Below are 24,516 nucleotides of genomic sequence, written 5' to 3' on the forward strand. Positions count from 1 at the left end.
CAGACCTCCCTGTCCATCACCAACTCCCGGAGTTCACTCAGACTCATGTCCATCGAGTCAGTGATGCCATCCACTGTCATCTCATCCTCTGTCGTCCCCTTATCCTCTTGCCCCCAGTCCCTCCCAGCATCAGAGTCTTTTCCAATGAGTCAACTCTTCGTATGAGGTGGCCGAAGTACTGGAGTTTCAGCTTTAGCATCATTCCTTCCAAAGAAATCCCAGGGCTGATCTCCTCTAGAATGGACTGGTTGGATCTCTTTGCAGTCCAAGGGACTCTCAAAAGTCTTCTCCAACACCACAGTTCAAAAGCATCAATTCTTTGGCGCTCAGCCTTCTTCACAGTCCAACTCTCACATCCATACATGACCACAGGAAAAACCATAGCCTTGACTAGACGGACCTTTGTTGGCAAAGTAATGTCTCTGCTATTATTTACTCCTTAAAAGTTATTTGGTGAAAACTCAGTCTTAAGCTTTGTGTAAAGGATACTTCTTCTTCCATTCCTGATATACATGGCAAGATGCATAGGAGTGCAAAAAACCCTTGGAGTATTGCCCTCCAATAAGTGGTAAGGCTTGTTGTTTGCTTTATTTTCCAGGTCACTTGGAATCTTGAGGCAGCTCTTTTCAGATGAGCTAAAATTATCATAAAATCAAGTATAATTTGGCAATAGTGTGAACTGAAGTAGGTACTTAAGGTTTCACCCAGATGCCCACTCACTCCACCAACTGCTTGATGTGCTATCTAATTATGGCTCATAGATAATTTTCTTCCTAGGAATTTCATTTAGTAAAAGAACTCTTCACCCAAGTTTCTTCCTCTGGCCAATTCTCCTTGGTTTACTTATTTACAGATACTATCCCTGAGATAATTCTGAGGGAACTATTCAATCCCTGCAAGTCTCAGTCTCAGAATCTGTTTTCAAAAGAACTCACCAAAGAGCAGACAAAAGAGGCAATAACTGCAATCCCACAGCCTCCAGAATGAAAATTACAATCACAGAAATCTAACCAAAATGATCACATGGATTACAGCTTTATATAACTCAATGAAGCTATGAGCCATGCCATGCAGGGCCCCCCAAGATGGACAGGGTCATGGTGGAGAGTTCTGACAAAATATGGTCCATTGCAGAAGAGAATGGCAAATCATTTCAGTATTCTTGCCTTGAGAACCCCATGAACAGTATGATTAGGCAGAAAGACACGACACTGGAAGACTAGCCCCCCAGGTCTGTAAGTGTCCAACATGCTACTGGAGAAGAATGGAGAAAGAGTTTCAGAAAGAATGAAGAGGCTAGCCCAAAGCAGAAATGATGCTCAGTTGTTGATGTGTCTGGTGGTGAAAATAAAGTCCAATGACGTAAAGAACAATATTGCATAGGAACTTGGAATGTTAGGTCCATGAATCAAGGTAAACTGGAGGTGGTCAAACAGGAGATGGCAATAGTGAGCATCGACCTTTTAGGTATCAGTGAACTAAAATGGATGAGAATGGGCAAATTTAATTCAGAAGACTATTATGTCTACTACTATAGGTGAGAATCCCTTAGGTGAAATACAGTAACCCTTAGAGTCAACAAAAGAGTTCAAAGTGCCGTAATTGGGTGCAATCTCAAAAATGACAGAATGATCTTGATTTGTTTCCAAAGCAAACCATCAACATTACAGTAATCCAAGTCTATACCCCAACTGCTAATGCCAAAGAAACTAAAGTCCAATGGTTATATGAAGACCTACAAAATCCTCTAAAACTAACAACAAAAAAGATGTCCTTTTCATCATAGGGAACTGGAATGCAAAAGTAGGAAGCCAAGAGACACCTGGAGTAACAGACAAGTTTACCTTGAAGTACAAAATGAAGCAGGGTAAAGGCTAACAGAGTTTTGCTAAGAGAATGCACTGGTCATAGCAAATAACTTTTTCCAACTACAGAAGAGAGGAAGAGACAACTCGTAAAATGGATATCACCAGATGGCCAATACTGAAGTCAGTACCAACAATCTTTGGTCAATACCAAAGACTGATTATATTCTTTGCAGCTGAAGATAGAGATGCTCTATACGGTCAGCAAAAGCAAGACCAGGAGCTGACTGTGGTTCAAATAATGAACTCCTTATTGCCAAATTCAGACTTAAATTGAAGAAAGTAAGGAAAACCACTAGGACATTCAGGTATCACCTAAATCAAATCCCTTATGGTTATACAGTGGAAGTGACATATGGATTCAAGGGATTAGATCTGGTAGACAGAGTACCTGAAGAACTATGGATGGAGGTTCATAACATTGTACAGGAGGTGTTAACAAAAACCACACCAAGAAAAAGAAATGCAAGAAGGCAAAGTGGTTTTCTTATAAATAGCTGAGAAAAGAAGAGAAGTGAAAGGCAAAGAAGAAAGGGAAAGATATACCAAATTGAATTCAAAGTTCCAGATAATAGCAAGGAGAGATAAGAAAGCCTTCTTAAGGGACCAATGCTAAGAAATAGAGGAAAATAATAGAATGGGAAAGACTAGAGATCTCTTCAAGAAAATTACATATACCAAAGGAATATTTCATGCAAAGATGGGCACAACAAAGGACAGAAATGGCAAGAACATAACAGAAATAGAAGACATTAAGAAGAGGTATCAAGAATACCCAGAAAAACTACAGAAAAAAAGATCTTAGTGAACCAGATACCATGATGGTGTGGACGCTGAACTAGAATCAGACATTCTAAGGTGTGAAGTCAAGAGGGCTTTAGGAAGCATTACTATGAACAAAGCTACTGGAGGTGATGAAATTCCAGTTGAGCTATTTCAAATTCTAAAAGATGATGCTGTTAAAATGCTGCACTCAATATGCCAGCAAATGGCAACAGGACTGGAAAGTTCAGTGTTCATTCCAATCCCAAAGAAGGGCAAAGGTAAAGAGTGTTTAAACTACTATACAATTATGCATATTTCACATGCTAGCAAATTAATATTCAAAATCCTTCAAGCTAGGCTTCTATAGTACTTAAACTGAGAACCTCCAGATGTACAATCTGGTTTTAGAAAAGACAGAAGAATCAGAGATAAAATTGCCAACATCTGTCAGATATAGAAAAAGCAATGGCATTACAGAAAAGCATCTACTTCTGCTTCATTGACTGTGCGAAAGCCTTTGACTGTGTGGATCACAGCAAACTGTGGAAATTCTTAAAGAGATGTGAATACCAAATCACCTTACCTATTTCCTGAGAAACCTGTATGCAGGTCAAAAAGCAACAGTTAGAACTGGACACGGAACAAAGGACTGGTTCAAAATTTGGAAAGTAGTACATCAAGGCTGTATACTGTCACCTTGCTTATTTAACTTATATGCAGAATACATCATGTGAAATGCTGGGCTGGATGAAGCACAAGCTGGAATCAAGATTGCTGTGAGAAATATCAGCAGCCTCAGTTATGCAGATGATACCACTCTAATGGCAGAAAGTGAAGACGAACTAAAGAGCCTCTTGATGAGGGTGAAAGAGGAGAATGAAAAAAATGGCTTAAAACTCAACATTCAAAAAACTAAGATCATGGCATCTGATCTCATTACTTCATAGCAACCATATGGGAAAAAAGTGGAAACAGTGGCAGATTTTATCTTACTGGGCTCCAAAATAACTGGGGACAGTGACTGCAACCATGAAATTAAAAGGCACCTACTTTTTGGAAGGAAAGCTAAGACAAATCAAGATAGTGTATTAAAATCCAGAGACATAACTCTGCTGACAAATGTTCGTATAGTCAAAGCTATGGTTTTTCCAGTAGTCATGTATGGATGTGAGCATTGAATCATAAGGGTGAGCATCAAAGGATTGATGCTTTCAAATTGAGGTGTTGGAGAAGACTCTTGAGAGTCCCTTGGACTACATAGAGAACAGACCAGTCAACCCTAAAGGAAATCAACCCTGCGTATTCATTGGGAGGATTGATGCTGAAGTTGAGGCTTTAATACTTTGGCCACCTGATGTGATAACATAATAAGGGATGACTTATTAGAAAGGATCCTGGTTCTGGGAAAGGTTGAAGGCAAAAGGAGAAGAAGGTGACAGCACCACAGTTCAAAAGCATCAATTCTTCAGCACTCAGCTTTCTTCACAGTCCAACTCTCACATCCATACATGACCACTGGAAAAACCATAACCTTGACTAGACAGACCTTTGCTGGCAAAGTAATATCACTGGTTTTCAATACGCTATCTAGGTTGGTCATAACTTTCCTTCTATAGCATCAATATAAAGAACATAAACACCTGAACATTTGAAGTTTTACGCCGGGGTGCATCTAACAATCATGTTGATATTATGACTTAAGCCTACTCTCTGACATTAGCTATCCCTGTTTTCAAAAATTAGAAGAAAGCATAAACAATTTTTTTTCCTGAAAAACAAATGGCTTGAAGTTCATCTATCATATTTGTCTCCTGCACTTCTCAAAACACTGCCTGAATGAAAGCAACTATATTTTTACATTATGTGCTCTTTACTTTGCAGTCTACATTCTTACACTTTATGTTCTTTCTTCTAAAGTATTGATTATGGAGAATCCCCTACTTCCTAATTTCTTTCATTTCTCTCTTTCTAAATGGGAAGACAAACCTGTAGAGTCAGTGATTGATTCGAAGGGGATTCTCTGAAGACTAATTCAGTCACTATTCTATTCTAGTGTATTCTACTGTACTAGCTTCTTTGTCTGTTACCTAAAGTAAGGTAATTATGCTTGATCAAATCTAATCTCACCAGTAAACAAAATATCAGATTCCTGTGCCAAACAATGGTCTAGCAACCACAATAATCCACTTATAATATCCTGAGGAGAATATGGGTACTCTTTGCAGAAGTATACATAGGAGATTCAATCATTCTATTTTTTAATACTTCTGATGGATGTTATTATATTTTAAACTTTATATGTATATCACATATACTTTTGCATGTACAAGATAATTTTTTATAAAAATTTATATTGATATCTAACTCAGTTATATTTGATCAAAATGTCATCTGAAAATTCAAATTCTATGAAATGTAAGATTACTTATGACTGGTACATGATCAATCTTCTGAATGTTCTATATGTACTTTGAAATAATGTATTTTTTTTGCATTTGTTTAATATGCATGTAATAGCTATATTCTATAAATGTACTAGGTCAAGTTAGTGGAGAATGTTGCTCAGTTATGTCACTTCCTTAGTGTTTTTCTACTTTTTCTATTAATACTAGAGTGAGTATAAAAATGTCCAGCTCTCAATGGAAATTATTCTATTACAGCTTTCAGTTTTTACTTCTAGTATTTTTGAAGCTATGCTTTTTTGTGAATACACATTTAAAACTATTATGATTATTTGATAAATTGACTCTTTCATTAGTATGAAATATTATTCTATTAATATTCATTAATACTCTATGCCCTGAAGTCTAAGTTTTCTAATATTAACAAAACTCAAGCTTTTTCATGGTTAGGGTTTCTATGATATTTTTCCTATCATTTTACTTTGACTTTTCTGTCTTTTCATAAGCAATGTATAGCTGAGAAGGAGTACATCAAGGCTGTATATTGTCACTCTGCTTATTTAACTTATATGCAGAGTACATCATGAGAAACTCTGGACTGGAAGAAACACAAGCTGGAATCAAGATTGCTGGGAGAAATATCAATAACCTCAGATATGCAGATGACACCACCCTTAGGGCAGAAAGTGAAGAGGAACTAAAAAGCCTCTTGATGAAAGTGAAAGTGGAGAGTGAAAAAGTTGGTTTAAAGCTCAACATTCAGAAAATGAAGATCATGGCATCCGGTCCCATCACCTCATGGGAAATAGATGGGGAAACAGTGGAAACAGTGTCAGACTTTATTTTTCTGGGCTCCAAAATCACTGCAGATGGTGCCTGCAGCCATGAAATTAAAAGACGCTTACTCCTTGGAAGGAGAGTTTTGTCCAATCTAGATAGCGTATTCAAAAGCAGAAACATTAGTTTGCCAACAAAGGTCCGTCTAGTCAAGGCTATGGTTTTTCCTGTGGTCATGTATGGATGTGAGAGTTGGACTGTGAAGAAGGCTGAGCGCTGAAGAATTGATGCTTTTGAACTGTGGTATTGGAGAAGACTCTTGAGAGTCCCTTGGACTGCAAGGAGATCCAACCAGTCCATTCTGAAGGAGATCAGCCCTGGGATTTCTTTGGAGGGAATGATGCTGAAGCTGAAACTCCAGTACTTTGGCCTCCTCATGCGAAGAGTTGACTCATTGGAAAAGGCTCTGATGCTGGGAGGGATTGGGGGCAGGAGGAGAAGGGGACGACAGAGGATGAGATGGCTGGATGGCATCACTGACTCGATGGATGTGAGTCTGAGTGAACTCCGGGAGTTGGTGATGGACAGGGAGGCCTGGCGTGCTGCGGTTCATGGGGTCACAAAGAGTTGGACATGACTGAGTGACTGAACTGAACTGAACTGTACTGAATTTATGTATTTATGGCTGTGCTGGGTCTTCATTGCTGCACATGAGTTTTCTCTAGTTGCAGCAAGCAAGGGCCACTCCCCAACCGTGATACGCATGTTTCTCATTCACCGTGGTCTCTCCTGTTGCAGAACACAGGCTCTAAGCACCCTGGCTTCAGTAGTTACAGTGCATGAGCTCAGTAGTTGTGCTCCAGTGCTCCAGTGCTCCAGAGCACCGGTTCAGAATTGGGTACACAGGCCAATTGGCATGTGGGATCTTCCCACATCAGGGATCGAACTTGAGTTCCTTGCACTGGTAGGTGGACTCCCCCCCACTGAGCCACCAGGGAAAAAAGATTTTCTTTTTCATCCTGCATAATAATCTCATGCCTTTAACTCATGTTCAACCTTTAGTATTTACTAAGATTATTTATATTTCCATTTTATTTACTCTAGGCATATATGTATGTATACATATGTATAGATATATATATATTGATATAGATGTATGTATCTTAAGTTTATTTCTAGTGGTTGTTGCAGAATTTGTGACATGCATCTTAAAATATCATTAACTACCTTTATGTAATGTTATGTCACTTCACATATGATGAACAGCTTTATAATATATTTCTATTTCTCCCCTTTGTACTTTGCATCATTACTTTTGCATATTTTACCTCTGTATATGTTATAAACTCCTCACAATGCACTATTAAATATTTATGTTTTATAAAACAATTTCTTAAGAAAACATTTTTTTAAAATTAAGTCTTTTCTATTTATTTACCATTTCTAGCTCTGTTTTGAATAATCGTGTTTTGTTGTTTTTTTTTCACCAGAAGAATGTTAAGATTAATCTCCTAGGGAAATTTTCTTGGCAATGAATTTTTGTTTTTACTTGTTAAAAGGATATGTTTGTTGGAAATAGAATTTGACATCAAGGGTTTGTTTTGCTGTGTTTTCTCTCCTTCCTGCACTTGAAGGATTTTGGTGAGCTCTCTTTTTATTTAAACACTAGCTATTTTTCTGTAGACTGTTATACATGATAAAAATGAAATCCTATCTTATAATGGACTCTGTACTTGAGGGCCTATTAAAGGAAGAATACCAAAAAATACAAATAATAATGGGAAAATGGAGATCTTCTACATATATAGGAAATTAATGAGTTTGAAAATTAAGGAAACATTCCCCTTTACATCTTTGGTGATTTGATTCTACAAATTCATCCGTAAATCAGTTACTTTAGAAGAAGCCATATTCCTTTCAGAGAGCAAGAAAGCTTAGTTTTTGTGTGTGTGTGTGTTTTTTTTTTTTTAGTACTAAAAATTCTATCTTTGGAATGTCTGTCTTGTCACTACCAATTGATTTGACTCAAATAAGAACTCAAGTTCTTTAAAACTATATCCAGTTACACATAATAATAAGTTATGTAACACCTAATAATAAGTTGGTGACATTACTCTCAAAGTCAACTTGTACTGAAATATAGCAAAATAAATAAATAAATAAACAAAATGTACATTGACTTGCTAAAAAATTAAGTCTGATATAAAACCTGAGGTGGATAGTAGCAGAATAGATTATACTTTCTTATAAAGTTAATATGCATTTACCAAACACTCAGAAATCCCACTTCTAGGCAGATCTGAAAGAAAATTGAAAATATGCTTGTACAAATATCTATACACAGATGTTAATAGAAGTTTTATTCATAACCACCTGAAATAAACAAACAAAAACAACCTATCCATCAGACGGGAAAATGTATACAAAGTATGATATATAATGGCATACAAAAATAATGAAACAGAATTACTGAGTTGAAAATCTATTATCCTTATTGAAATAAATTAAATTCAAATGGCTATATTCAGTATGAGTCAATTTGCATGAAATTTTAGAAATGACAAAACTATGTGGACAGTCAATGACCATTAAGGGTTGTATATGAGAGACAGGTTTGACCACAAAGTGGCCCGAGAGAATTTTTTAGGATGATGAAATTGTTCTATGTCCTGATTGTGGTGATGGTTTCTTAACTATATGCATTTGTCTTTCATAGAACTGTATAACTTAAAGGGGTGAATTTGACTGTGCGCATATTATATCTCGAAACTTAAGAAAAAATAATTCAGTAACCCAAGCAGAACTTAGAAAATTTTCTATTGCATAGTAAGCATATAGAAAATGCTAGCTGCTATTGTTACCATCATCACCACTGTCATTATTACTGCAAAGACAAACATATTTTCAGCAAATGAATAACTATAATATAAAATATACTATAACAGGATAAATTGTATAATAGAGGATATATAATATATATTATAATATATAATATAGGATAAAAATTTTTACAATATAGGATAAAAAGATGATGTGATTTCACACAAATTCATTACCAAATATTGAAAGTCAACTAAATAATTCTATAAAAGTCCAAGTAAACTAAATAGTAAATTTGCATTAGAAATGAGTCAAGCATTAAACATTTTGGTTTTACAACATTCTATCAAAATTTCTAAAATAAAGTGTCTATGTATGTATTTGATCTTGCTGTATTTACTGATTATTTACCATGCATCAGTTTTGTTTTTTGTTTTTTGCTATATATTGGGAATCTATCGGTTAGAAAGATCACTAATAATCTTTATCCTTACCTAATCTAGTGCACTGCATAATCAAATCATGTAATAATACTAAAGTCAAAATACTTAGGAAATACTTTAGGAAATATATCAAGCTAAAGATTGAATAGAGATATATTTGTATAATCTTCAAAGAAGAATGTTTCTGTGCCACATGGTTGGTAGAAATCAAGTCAAATAGAGCAATTGATGATGATGTATGTATGTAAACTATTATGTAAAGTTAACATTCGGAAAAAATTAACAAAAGAACATTTAATGGGAAGTTGTGATATAAAATTACGTTTGAATGGGAGATGGTCTAGCTACTATTGCTGCATAACAAATTATCTCAAAACTTGTGTAAATACACACACACACACACTATTTTAGTAGTGTTGTAGACTGGGGTTCAGGATGGCATTATCTTAGCTCCACAGTTTTTTAGGACTACACCTGGGAAGACCTGCTAACTGGAGGCTGAAATCATCTAGTGGTGTCTTTACTGCTTTTTGACTGAGACGGACTTGAGTCAAGTTGTTGATTGTGTGTGTGTTAGTCGCTCAGTCACGTCCAACTCTTTGCCCATGGACTGTAGCCTGCCAGGCTCCTCTGTCCATGGGCTTTTCCAGGCAAGAATACTGGAGTGAGTTGCCATTTCCTCCTCCAGGGGATCTTCCCAACCAAGAAATCGAACCCAGGTCTCCTGCATTGCAGGCAGATTCTTTACTCCCTGAGCCCCTGGGGAAGCCTGGTGATTAGACACATATCAAGGGCCTCTTTATGTCTAATTAATGTATAAGAAGTCACATTTGGACTTTTCAGCATGGTGATGAGAATCAAATATCACAAGAGACCAAGGTGAAAATAGATCTCATTTTTATAACCAACTTGGGAATTCTATAGCATTATGGCATCATTTCAGCCATATTCTACTGGTTGAAATAGTCATAAAGGTCTATACAATTGCAGGGCAGAGGGTGAGCAAGGCACACTTTACATCATGACATACAATGGAAGCAATATCAAAGACACATTAAGAAGAGTATGAAGGATGGGCTGTTTTGGGAAATGCAACCTTCTACAAAAGGTGAAAGTTTGCCATGGAATTACACAAATATTGGTATAATTAGCGATTTGACAATTGCTCACTTGGAAATATAGCAACTGGCACCAGAATTAGTGAGCATCACATATTTGACTTTAAATATTTATCAATAGATTCTCAGTGCAATTAAGAATCTCTTAAATTATTTCCATTGTATAGGCCAGTTTTCTATTGATATGTATGTTCTAGAAGCAAGAGTCATTATTTATAGCTAGCCAGAAATGCACTATTTGGCAGAAATGTATTCACAAAATGTATCAAATGTTTATTATGTCCTCAGCACTAGTAATACTTCATGTTTTCCATATAAAACTATAATATTAAATACTTTGCCAATTCTGAGTATTTTTTTCCTTATAATGTCATGTATTTTACTACTACAGAAGAGTTTTTTTTCTCAGCCTACAAATGTTGGTTGGATGTTTGTCAATTTGATTACTACTAAGGAAGTTCAACTGAACTAATATGCCTTTTGGGGAATGGGCTGAAATGAGGAACTCAATGTATTTCTTACTGTTATTGTTTCCCTGACAACGTCATTCTACGAGATGGAATTTAAAATCACAGATTATCAGTTTATAATAACCAATAAATGTAACCTACACAAATCGGAAGTTAGAAAGCTTGCACAAGAGAATTACATATCTCTGACCGCAATATCCTCTGAGTGAAGATAGATATTCTCTTCCCCAACATAGGCAAAATTCAACTAATCATGACAATAACATAAGAATGCCAAATGTTTTTTTCTCCAGTATCCTCTCCTGTAGCCAGTCTCCTCCTTCTTTGAAAATCATAAGTAGAAGATGGTCTTAGTAAGAATCCTTGCTACTCACCAAATCTGTTTTATATTCCAGAATGACAGAAGAGAAAAATATAAGTAGCTCTGACTGATAGAATGCAGATGAAAATAATGTAAGTCATTTTATTAAAGGACTTTCTTCTCTCATTCGATGTCCAGATGCAGGGATCAGCAGCTGACTTTAAGACTCCAGAGGACTTTGAAACATTTGATATCAATGGAGAGTACTAGATAGAAAGAATTTTGACCCTTGAATCACCACTAGGAAGAAATTTACAGAGGTTTTTCAATGAATATCTACATTGAACTTGGTGGAGCAAGGATAATTTTATCCTCTGTTGAAATCTGGGGGGTTGTGTTTTACATCAGTTAACCTACCTGGTCAATACTGTTAGTACTGTGGGACAGACAGATGTGAGGTTTGAGGTTTGTTATCCATAGTTTCAACACAAGTAGCTCAAGAAAAACATTGTTAATTACATGTGAGGAAGGATATGAAGATTTAAAAAAAATAAATAGAATGGTTGTGTAGTATACCTAGTTTTTGTACCCATAAGGTCCTCTCAGGACCACCAGCTCATCTGCACAGACTTTCTCCAGGGCTTGAGCCTGTTTCCTATGGAAGAATTCTATCTCGTGGACTGTCATATCTAGAAACTTTCATTGTTCTATCACCTCTGGAGATTGGGGCAACCCTGATGCTCTGCACTGACCAATGAAGAAAGACTGTTCTACCATTACACTGGCTAGACTGGGCCTGGAGGGTGTTTCTGGCTTTTCCGGTTGCCCAGAAGAGACAAATTACACAGCTCAGAGGAATGAGCCAGGCAATGCTTCACAGGGCACACCATGACCCATGAAAAACAGGATGTAGGATTTTCTTGTCAAGAAGACCTTAGATATCCAAATATGAAGAAGAGTTCACACAAATCAAGCAAATAACACCCACATTTTCTTGCATGTAAATAGGTTAAGTTGAAGATGTGATGCTAACATACAAAATTTCTCAGTACATAAAGGCTGATTTTCTGGTAAATAAACACTTTGACACTTAAGATGATGTAAAAAGTTTTAAACTGAAGAGGGGAGGTGGAGTTTTATACCTCTGGTAAATATTTTGCTTCTGTGCTTTTAAATGACCATTATAACTTCAAAACCACTTTTGATTCAACCATGGAAGGTTTAAGAAATGAATCGTTGCCTAGGGAAGTCATAATTATAGAGAAGCTGTTGCATGATAGAACATTAATTGTGTGTGTGTGTGTGTGTGTGTGTGTGTGTGCGTGTGCGTGTGTTGGACAAAAGTAAAGCATTCTGGCCTGTGCAAATCAAATACAGCTGACTGATGATCAGGGTAGTCATGTATGTGTTCTTTCTACATCAACCTCATTAGAATTTTGGCTGATACCTATTCACAAAAATGTGCACCAACCTCAGATTAAACTATCTGTTTAGAAGTTTGCTTTCCCTTTGGGACTGATCATAAGCACTTAAAGTTAGAAAATGTTATTTATAAATTTTTTTTTCAAGTATTAACATTATATGAAGTATCTGATAATTAGTAGATGGTCAATAAAGATGAATTAAGCTAATTTAAGAAGAAAGGTAAACATCTGAGGCTGAAAATAAGTAACTGAAAAAGGAAGTATTATGGGAGGTATCCTAAGATATTGACATTTTCGTTAATTCAACATTACAAAAAAAATATCTTGCACTGTCACAAATCTTTCAGAAAAATTGTGCAAGGATATCATACATTTAGAAGTATCATATAATGACCCCAGGAAATAATTGTTACTTGTAAAATGGTTTTCATCAGTGTAACATAAACTTTCATAGAACAGGATCACTTGAGGATAAAAATATTGGATTGCTGCAGAGCCATAAATTACAAATTTCCAACCAGTTGACAGATTCAGCATAAAAAGAGGAAAATGCAACTCAAAAGTTTGAAATGTAAATACGTTGCATGATACTTTCACAGCCGTTTTCAAAAAAAAAAAAATGTTTAAGTAAACAGTATTGCTTACACTTTGAAGCTAGTTCCTGAGAACAAGGAGTCTCATTTGTCTTATTCACCATGAAAATAAAAATATAAGATCTATTTCACATTACTGCTTAACATTATCCCAGGTCTGCAGTTATGCTGTATCTACTGGGTCATTCTAAACTTTTCCATATAAATCTGCTACTGCAGGAGACCTCTTTCTTCTGTTAAGACCATTCTAACTGATAATCATGCCATCATAGAAGAACTTATTTCTCATAACCATATTAATGGGATTTAGTAAGCAAGTCAAGATGATAGCAGGGGGTCAAAAGAATTGGAATTTTTATGGCTGTGACATAATCAATGAGGCTTTATGAACTGCTGAGTGTGATATCATTTTGGAAATATTTTGCCCTGTGCTTGGTATTGAGTAATTTTATAATCTGATTCTGGGACAAATCCCCCCACTATGTACTATTTTCACTCCTTTATTGTTGCAAGATTTAGTTATTGAGCCTTTATTTGTTTTTTGTTTTTTCTTTACAGAATCACATGCTAGCAGATTTGTGTGTTTGGTGAGGGGAGAAGAATTACAAACTGGACACGAAAGAACTTGCAATCTCATAGAGGAGATGACACAGGAGTCCAGTTACGAAGGCACTATAGGAAGTCCTCAGAGCACTTAGATCACTTAAGGCTCACGTTTCTCTCATCCCTCTGTATACTTGTCTCTTTATTTTTTAGCTCAAAATTCTATCTCCAGGATAGTGTCATAAGTTTCAGACATGTACATCCCATTTCCACTGTACCTTTCTCTCTTTCAAATCAATCTCTGTATTAATCTCTGCCCACCTGAACACTTTATCAACTTCCCTTGAACTTAAGTACCATTTAATCTCTTAGTTTTACCATTACCCAACTGACCTTTACCCAACTGTACCCTTCCTTTATGTTTTACATCTATCAAACCTAGATTTCACAATCCAACCTTTCAATTAATTTTGTAGTAATACTCAATCTCTTTGAATTTTCCCACTTCCACAAGTCTGGCAAAACCGTTATCAGTTCAGACCCAAATAATCATTCTCACTTTGCTTACATATGTAAAGTTAAACATTGCATGTTGGTACCAGTATGAGGTCACCAACTTTAACCTTGATAAAGTTCAGATAGGCTGACAGTGAAAATGAAAGTGTTAGTCACTCAGTAGTGTCCGACTCTTTGTGACCTCATGGACTGTATGGACTGTAGCCTGTCAGGCTCCTGTTTCCAGGCAAGAATACTGGAGTGGATTGACTTTTCCTTCTTCAGGGGATCTTCCCAACCCAGGGATAGAACCCAGATCTCCTGCAATGTAAGCAGGTTCTTTACCATCTGAGCCACCAGGGAAGTCCCAAGGCTGACAGTACTTCACTGTTTTTCTGCTTGGAAGCCAAGTATCCCCTCAAGTTTATCTTGTTATCCAAAAATAACACTCTCCTGTGAACTGAATTTCTCTTTCTTTTTCTCATTCCACTGTATATTGAACACATCTATCTAGTTATCAAAGCCAGAAATCTAGGTGACACCCATAGATTTTAGGTGACTGCCTTTTCCTTTACTTGACAATTCCAATTCATCATGTGTGCATGTGTGCTCAGCCGATTCAGTCATATCAGACTCTTTGTGGCACTATGGACTATAGCCACCAGGCTCCTCTGTTCACAGGATTTCTCAGGCAAGAATACTAGAGTGGGTTGCCATGCCCTCCTCCAGAGGATCTTCCTGACCCAGGGAGCAAACTGGCATCTCATGTCTCCTGCATTGCCAGACAGATTTTTTACACTAATACCACCTGGGAAGCCCAATTAATCATGAGGTTAAGTCATTTTGGTAGACATGTCCATCTTCTTTTCTACAACTCCACTGTTACATCCTAGTCAAATGTTTTTTATAGATAATTAGATCAGACTCAACTCATCCCCCTGATTCCAATCTTGCTTCTTACCAATATGTCCTATACATTGAAGCCTGAGTAATGTGAAAAATGATTTGATCATTGTTCTCTTTTGCTTAAAGTACTTCAATAAGTTTTTATTTCATTTAGGAAAATGTAAGATCTCATGACTTTTAGACATCCCTATCCCTTGGCCACAGGTACTTACCCAGTATCATTTCTTATTACTCTCTTTCTTTATTTTAATGTATCTCCAGCAACATTGGATTTATGTTTTATGCACTTTCATTGAAGTGTATTTGATTTACAATATTATAGAAGTTTCTGGTGTACAGCATAGTGATTCAGTATTTTCACTGACTGTAGTCCATTAAAGTTATTACCAGATAATGGCTATAATTCACTATGCTATACAGTAATTTCATGACTGCAGCCATGAAATTAAAAGACGCTTACTCCTTGGAAGGAAAGTTATGACCAACCTAGACAGCATATTAAAAAGCAGAGACATTACTTTGTCAACAAAGGTCCATCTAGTCAAGGCTATGGTTTTTCCAGTAGTCATGTATGGATGTGAGAGTTGGACTATTCAGCTGAGTGCTGAAGAATTGATGCTTATGAACTGTGGTGTTGGAGAAGACTCTTGAGAGTCCCTTGGACTGCAAGGAGATCCAACCAGTCCATCCTAAAGAAGATCAGTCCTGGGTGCTCATTGGAAGTACTGATGTTGAAACTGAAACTCCAATACTTTGGCCACCTGATGTGAAGAGCTGACTCATTTGAAAAGAACATGATGCTGGGAAAGATTGAGGGCAGGAGGAGAAGAGGATGGCAGAGGATGAGATGGTTGGATGGCATCACTGACTCAATGGACATGGGTTTGGGTGGACTCCGGCAGTTGGTGGTGGACTGGGAGGCCTGGTGTGCTGTGGTTCATGGGGTTGCAATGAGTCAGACATGACCTAGAGACTGAACTGAACTGAACTGAATTTGTTTCTGTTCATGACATAACCCTAACTTGCCCTTCCCACCTTCCCTTTCTACTCTGTTAACCCTAGATTTGCTTTCTGTATCTGTGAGTCTGTTTCTTGTGATTCTATAATTATTTTAAAATTAATATTTATAATGAAGAACTAGTTTATTTTTTTTAATTTATCATGAAGAATGCTTTGGAGAAATATAATAATATTATTAGAAAACAAAGTATAGATATACACATTCATTTGTAGAGTCAGGAAAATATTCAAACTTTATAAGTATAATTGGAACAAATGTAATATGTAAAAAAAGAAAATAATTTCAAATGCAACATGCACTGATTATTAAAAGAATGTGTATAGGCCATTAATTTGGAGAATTGTTATTATACTATTTATCTCTCTACAATCCCAAATACAGAAAATTTAGAATAGAAATGTGGTTTCATATAATTGGGAGAAGGCAATGGCACCCCACTCCAGTACTGTTGCCTGGAAAATCCCATGGATGGAGGAGCCTGGTAGGCTGCAGTCCATGGGGTCACTAAGAGTCGGACACGACTGAGCAACTTCACTTCACTTTCATATAATAAACACCAACATATGCATTAAAAATACTTTGCATGTAAGTATTTAAAGATAGTTAAAGAATTTGTCATACAAATAAATGATAAATTCAAATTTTTTTTCCTCCCTTGTTAACATGTCTAAGCTTTCTGACAACCATGCATGCATGATGGCTGTCTGTACTATTTCTAGATTTTGTTTTAATTACACTCATTGTATAGAAATGTTTCCCAGGTGGCACAGTGGTAACAAATCTGCCTACCAGTGCAGGAGACCCAAAAGATGCAAGTTCAATCCATGTGTTGGGAAGATCTTCTGCAGTAGGATATGGAAACTTGCTTCAGTATTCTTTCCTGGAAAATTCTATGGACAGAGGAGCCTGGTGGGCTACAGTCCATGGAGATGCAAAGAGTTGGACGTGACTGAGCATGCATGCAATCCAACTACAGAAACCAATCTCATAAATGTAAAGAAGAATGGGACAAGAGCCTTTAAAGTATGTTCAGCAAGCTCAGCTTATTTTTAACTTGCATCCAAAAATAAAGCAAGTTGATAGCATGTTTTCAAAACTCACCTGCAAAAGATCATCAGTATCTGGTTCTATCAATTTATACTTCTATTATGTTTGGAGCCTTTGGTAGGTTATACAGAAGCACTTCTAATGGTTTCTACTTGGCCTTTCCCAACATAATAATAACAGCCCTTGTTGCACAGGTCAAAGGGCAAATGTGGGGACTGTGGAAGCTATGAAGTGTGTCTATTTAAAGTATGTATTTGGGAACTTGGAAAATAAAAGAATGGGTTTGGGATCTATTTGACTCACTGAGAGAACGACTTGAGCAAAACTCCATTGATCATGATACTTCTGTACACCCCTACTCGGGGGATGATGATGACACTTTGGGTCTCCTGAAATTAGTGTCAGTTTAAAGACAGAAGTCCCTTAGGTATCTGATGATTTGCTTTCCCAGTGTATTTGTTTTACCCTGGGAAAATGCCATAGGTCTTTTGAGGAAAGTCTAGGAGGATGATACATAGCATAAATCTATAGTACTTTAAGTAAATCTTCCTCAAAGAGACCTGACCGCTTCTTCATTCAGGAGTTCTGAGTTTATGCATTGGCTCAACTCTAGGATTTGATTGAAAGATTGTGATCCCATTTTATGATTCAAATTCATTTGACCTAGAACTTTTCTGTTTATACAGATCAAGTAAGAATTTAATAGGTTTCCTATTTATGTCACTTCTAGAAACCCATGATTATCCAGCAAATGCCTTAAATCTGCATGAGTCAGACTATTTTGATCACTGCTTTGACTCTGCTGTATGTTATGGTAGCCACACCCACCTGGCCTTTTGGGATGGAAAGTTGCCATTTCACCCCTGTCACCTCTGAATCCAATTACTTTCATTGCTTTTATTTTCCCAATTCATGGCTGCAGTTCCTACTGTAAGGCCTGAACTATAGGAAAGAGGAGATATGGAGACTTTCAAGGATGTTGGGGTTCCCCTCATAAATTTATTTCTCAAAATATTGGTGAAAGGAGCGAGTAGGTATTAACCAACATATCTATTCTAACAGTCTAATTGACCTAAACCTTTCAATCCCTTCCTCTCCATGAAACCAAAGTAGGTGGGGAATTTCCAGTTCACTAAGGTGGGTCATCTTCTTGGTCCATGTTTCAGCCAATCAGTCAAACTGTTAGAGCCCTGTACAACCTCTCAAACTGCAACATTAAAGGCAGAATCTCTGCCTAGAGGGTCCATATCAATAAATTTTGCCTGATCCAAATTTATCAAACACCCTTAGTGTCCATTCCCATACAACATTCCCTAGACTTCTGCTTGTATAACTGAGAAAATTCAAGGTATGTTTTTGAAGTGTAGCACAAACTCCTCATGGGTCACACTTTTTAACCCCTTCTTTAGGGGCCTCTTGGGAACTAAACCTAGATGGCAGAGTGGTAAAGAATCCACCTGCCAGTGCAGGAGACACAAGAGACACAAGCTCAATCTCTGGCTTGGGAAGATCCCCTAGAGTGGAAAATGGCAACCCACTCCAGTATTCTTGCCTGGAAAACTCCATGGACAGAGGAGCCTCTGGCAGGCTACAGTCCCTGGAGTCAAAAAGAGTTAGACAGGACTGAGCACACACACACAAATACACACAGGTACTGAGGCAAAGAAGGGTGGTGGAGTGGGTCCTGGAGGAGAATCAGCATTGTCTTACAAAACAGCTGCCTCAGGGGAGGCCATGGCTATTTCATCAGTCAATGTAGGGATAATCCCTTCAGATCTAAGTGGAAAGCCCACTACCACTGAGTGTGAAGATGGTCCTCCTGCTGGGGGTTTGTTGTTATTCAGTTGCTCAGCATTTCCCATTCTTTGCAGCCCCATGGACTGCAGCACACCAGGCTTCCCTGTCTTTTGCCATCTCTCAGAGCTTGCTCAAACTCATGTTCATTGAGTTGGTGATGCCATCCAACCATCTCGTCCTCTGTCATCTTCTTCTCCTGCCTTCAATCTTTCCCAGCGTTGCCACTTGGGGTAGGTAAGCTGATTCCACTGGGGGTTAAGAGAGCTCTGTAACTGGCAAAATGGCTCATCAAAATTTAGAAGCCCAACATCTCCACTTCACCTGGGTCTTCCCACAAGCCCCCTTCCCAATTTACAGAATCCTATTCTTTCCTTATCAAGGTCCTCACTTTAACAATAGACAACCTGTGGGGCTGAGAGTTCAATTTGTAATTCCTCCAGTTGCAGGATGAAGTTCTGCATTTATTTTCCAGCAATTTAAGCCCTGTGGCTACAGGAGATAAGGGTCTCCTTGAAGGCACACAAAGAAGCTCTTAGATCATGTATGCAGCACTACAGCTGGGAATTCAGACCCCTGAGTTCATGTTTTCCTTTCATCACTCTGTCCAGTAACAGTAGGAGGAATCAATCCTTTTCTTCATATTCCTTCAGCTCAGTTCAGTTGAGTTCAGTTGTTCAGTTGTGTCCAACTCTTTGCAACCCCATGGACTGCAGAATGCAAGGCTTCCCTGTCCATTACCAACTCTCAGAGCTTACGCAAACTCATGTCCATAGAGTGGGTGATGCTGTCTGACCATCTCATCCTCTGTCATCCCCTTCTCCTCCTGCCCTCGATCTTTCCCAGAATTAGGGTCTTTTTCAATGAGTCAGTTATTTGTATCAGGTGGCCAAAGTATTGGAGTTTCAGCATCAGTGCTTCTAATGAATATTCAGGATTGATTTCCTTTAGGATGGACTGGTTGGATCTTCTTGCAGATTCCTTAGTTTTCTTAAACTCTTCCTTAGTTCTAGTTCATATTCCTTAGTTTAATTCATATTTCTTAGTTTTAGTTCATATTCCTTAGTTTTCCTAAAACTTTCCAAAGTATCAGACAGAGACTAACTTAGCTGTGTGCTTCTGATGAGTGACTGTTGATTAGAAATATACAATGCAGTATTTTGTATATCTCTTTAAACAGTTCACACCATGCAATATCAGTGTTCTCTTTACTACTGGATATAAAGGTGTTAGTGCATATTTAAATAAAGTTAGATTAGAGGGTCAATTTTAGAAACTTTATAACAAAGAATGAGTTTCAGAAAACTCATTCTTAAAATTCTGACCCTCTAAAACCACTTAGGAACCAAAATATTTGCCAGAGAAAAAGAACAAGTAGAATACATTTGGATATTTAAAAGAATGGCTGCAATGAAGTATTGGCTGACACAATTATGGATGCTGAGAAGTCCCACAGTCTCAACCTGTAAGCTAGAGTCCCAGGAAAGCTGATGGTGTTGTTTCAGTCCAAACTCTAAGGCTGGAGAACCAAGGGAACAGATGTCAAAGTCCTGGTCAGTCCAAGTCCAAACACCCAAGAACCAGGAGTGCTGATGTCAAAGGCTAGGAGAAAATGGGTGGTCCAATTCAACTAGAGAGAATGAAATCACGTCTCCTCTGCCTTTTGTTCTATTCAGACCCTCAATGGATTAGATGATACCAACCCACATCTGTAAAGGAGCTCTTCTTTATTCAGTTTCTGGATTCAAACACTGACCTTTCAGAAGCACCTTCACAGGCGCTCTCAAATGCCCTTAACCCAGTCAAACTGACATGTAGAAACCAGCACATCTTTCATTAAATTTTTGATGATAACATTTTTGCACATATAAAATAGTAACATTAAGGTTTACTTTTTGACAATTGTTTTAACTTCATAATATCTGTAAAAACTGCTTTTACCAAGCTCCTAAGTTTGGTTTTTGCCCTCCAATCTTATCTGCCATTGAAAAACTTATGTCAGTTTTACCATTCCTAGGAATACTAATATCATTAAGTATACATGAAACATCATATGAACAAGAAATCCTGTTATTATTATTTTCAAAAAGTTGGAACCAAATTAGTTTCTTGTTTTACTGAAATACCATTTTCTTTAAGAACTTCAAATGTTTAACAAAGTTTTTCTTTGTAAACAGCACGCCTCTTCATGTAACAATGTGAGTTTATAATCAGCTTCCATATTATCATTTGATAAAGAAAATAATCTCAAATTCAATTTATTAGTGTTTATTCACACATGTTGCTATGCTCCTAAGCACTATGTTTATTTAAGCTGACATTTTGTGCAGAGCAAGACTTTTGAGAAACAAAGCAGTGTGTTGATCTGCATTTTGGTGCAAGCTCAGCTCCGTATCTGAGAAACTACTCCAGAATGTTTTCTGTCATGAATATTATGTTATCAGAACATACTCTTACACAAAGCTTAATTTCCAGACTACTTTGGTTAACCATTCCTAGTTCTATACAGTTCAGATCTAGACATTTTAAGTCAGTGATGAAGTAAAAAAGTTCCACCCATCAAATTGAAAATGCAATATGGTAAGATAATTGCCATGTGAGCAGTATCTGTGCATTAGCCTAGTTTCAATTTTGAAAGTTTCAATTAAAACCAGTCTGCTAGCTTAGCCTAGTGGGCTGCCATCTATGGGGTCGCACAGAGTCGGACATGACTGAAGCGACAGCAGCAGCAGCAGCATAAGCTTTATTATTCTATCTAATCACTAGATCCTGAATACAAAGTATCATTTGAAAATGCTATCTGATTGAACTCATACCACAGATTCTTCCAAACAAATGTCTTTTTTTCCCAAATATTTTTAATGCCATATTTCACTAAAGAGTCAGCAATTGTGTATGTGTTTTATTTAGTCTCAGCAACTCAAAATGTTACTTTACAGGAAGCCCACATAGCACCAATATTTATATGTGAAATGATAAACATCTGTTTCTGTCAGTTTTTTAATGTGATAGTCTTTTTTACAAAGAACTCTTGGTTTTGAACATATTTATTTACATGTTTTATGTAAATATCACTTACATTTTGTTGGTTTGATCCCTTAATTATCCCATATATCTCCATAAATAATGCACTGTGGTTTTAGTACACTATCATCAATTATGGTTTAAGAGAATGATTGCAATATGCTAAGAATTTCATTTCTGAGTAAATAAGGATGAACTCTTGGGTTTCAGGTCTTTATAATGAGTTCCATCAACATCACTTGGCCTATGTTGCTGTAGCTTCACAGGATATATATTGCCTCTTTACCAGCCCCATGCAGTAAATTCTCCCTATGTAAATTAGTTTTAAAAATAATGCAAATTGAATTTCCTTATGATAACTAATATTATTAAACTATAATTTGAAAAGAGTGTATCAGTAAAAATGCACAGGCTTATAACACCAACAAATTATAAAAATATACATGCTTCTAACAAATTATAAAAATATATAGATCAGTCTTATGGACTCTGTAGGAGAGGGAGAGGGTGGGGAGATTTGGGAGAATGGCATTGAAACATGTATAATATCATGTATGAAACGAGTCGCCAGTCCAGGTTCGATGCACGATACTGGATGCTTGGGGCTGGTGCACTGGGATGATCCAGAGGGAGGGTATGCGGAGGGAGGAGGGAGGAGGGTTCAGGATGGGGAACACAAGTATACCTGTGGCAGATTCATTTCGATATTTGGCAAGACTAATACAACATTGTAAAGTTTAAAAATAAAATAAAAAAAAACTCACAACAAAACTGCAAAAAAAAAAAATATATATATATATATATAAAAGCTTACATTATCTCAAAATGCTACACATAGGGCACAAACTAATACTAAAATGTCACATGTTGCAGTGTAGTTCCACTGCATGTGACTAGCATCACATTTATAGCATGTCTGACTCACAACACTCTGTTTTATATGCTGGTAGAAACATTTCACTTATTAGAAACTTGGATGGCCTGGCCATGTCAAAGTGTGGCAAATATTTTTTTAATACTTATCCCTATCTCAATGCTTATCCCTATCTTTATTCTTATCCTTATCTCAAGGCTTATACTTATCCTGTCCAAACTAGTAACAGAGCTCTCCACTGGCTCTAGTTCACAGGGTTCACACTTTGAGTGCCCAAGTCTAAAAGGCAAAAGAAGATAAAATAATAATAATGATGCCAATGTATTATAGATACAGATTATGACACGGCTATAAAGGAAAGCTATAGGGTGATATGAGCAAAGAAAATAAGAATGCTATTTACATCAAAGAATGAGGAAAGTCCTTTCAAGAAGGATGAATGAATGAGGGAAGACTTCTAGGTACAAAATGAGAAGTAATCAAATTGCATAGAATCTGGGGAATGAAAAGAGGGCAGAGTGGCCGTGGGTTGTGAGACTGCAGTAAGTCCTAGGAAATAAGCAATAGAAAGAAGGAACGCCAGAGCCTGCAGGCACTGCAACCTGGGTAAATAAGCTTGAATTTTTCCCAAAAGCTATAAAATATCATCAAAAAAGAACAAGATAGATAGTTTGTGATTGTGGGGCATGATATTATAATATATGTTACATACATACAGATCTACAGAACCTGGGACAAACTGGAAACACCTTTGTTAGAAGAAACCTGGAATCCAATATTAGTCTGGGTAGAAAGGGTAAGATTGAGAAAGAGGTCAAAGATAGAAGCATTTTCATCTTTAGTAATTTGCTTGCTATGTATGTGTTTTCATTTGTCTTTGTAGCATATTGTAGGAACTCAATAAATATCTTTTAATGAATTAATAAATTTATTCCACATGCTGTCCAAAAAGTATGACTTATTATCTTAATATAATATAGGATCAAATATAGAATTTCCTAATAAAACTATTAATATCAATAATTCATAGTGTTCCTGAGAAAGGATAAAAGTAATTGCATCGAAAAAATTATAAACCCATGTTCTGAAGGTGATGCTCATCCTCAGGTCACTTTTAAGAATATCTCACAAATGTGATAGCATTACTGTTGATACTTAAAAACTGAACCAGCTTTTCTTAGATATTTATAGGATGACTTTATAGGTAAAATATAGGAGTAAATATTTGTGCTAGAGTGTTTCATTGAAGAGTTATCCATTCCTCCTTTCCTATAAGGGAATTGCATGCTGCTATTCATTTGGTTAAAGATATTTCCAGGAGAAAATATTCTGGGATTTATTTATTTTCATATATGGATAGTCATGTTTCCTAAAAAAGTTAAAATTTGAAGGGATTTATTTTATTCAAATTCCATATTCCAGATTTTTCCTGAAATTTCCATTTAGTTTAATAAAATTTGTTGAGGGCTTAAGCATTATTCCAAAAACAGAGGGGAGGAAAATTCTGAATAGCTTCCTGATGATTTCATATCATCAAGAAACGTGAAGTCTAGTTGGAAAGATAAAATAGATACAAAATTAGCAAATAAATAAGCCAGCTTATGTAAGCAGTAGTTGTGGAAGGGTTACATGTCCATATTCACCAGAAAAATGAAAGAATGTTGCAAAATCTTATCCACTTTTTTTTAAATTAACATAAGAAAGAGTCTTATTGAGATAAAATTCACATAAAGTTTACCCTTTTAAGATTTAGAATTCAGTGGCTTTTAATATATTCACAGATTTGTGGCTCCATTTCTACTTTAATTCCAGATCATTTTCACTGCCCCCAAAA

Source organism: Bos indicus, chromosome 1, assembly GCF_029378745.1.
Source record: "Bos indicus isolate NIAB-ARS_2022 breed Sahiwal x Tharparkar chromosome 1, NIAB-ARS_B.indTharparkar_mat_pri_1.0, whole genome shotgun sequence".
Classification (NCBI taxonomy): domain Eukaryota; kingdom Metazoa; phylum Chordata; class Mammalia; order Artiodactyla; family Bovidae; genus Bos; species Bos indicus.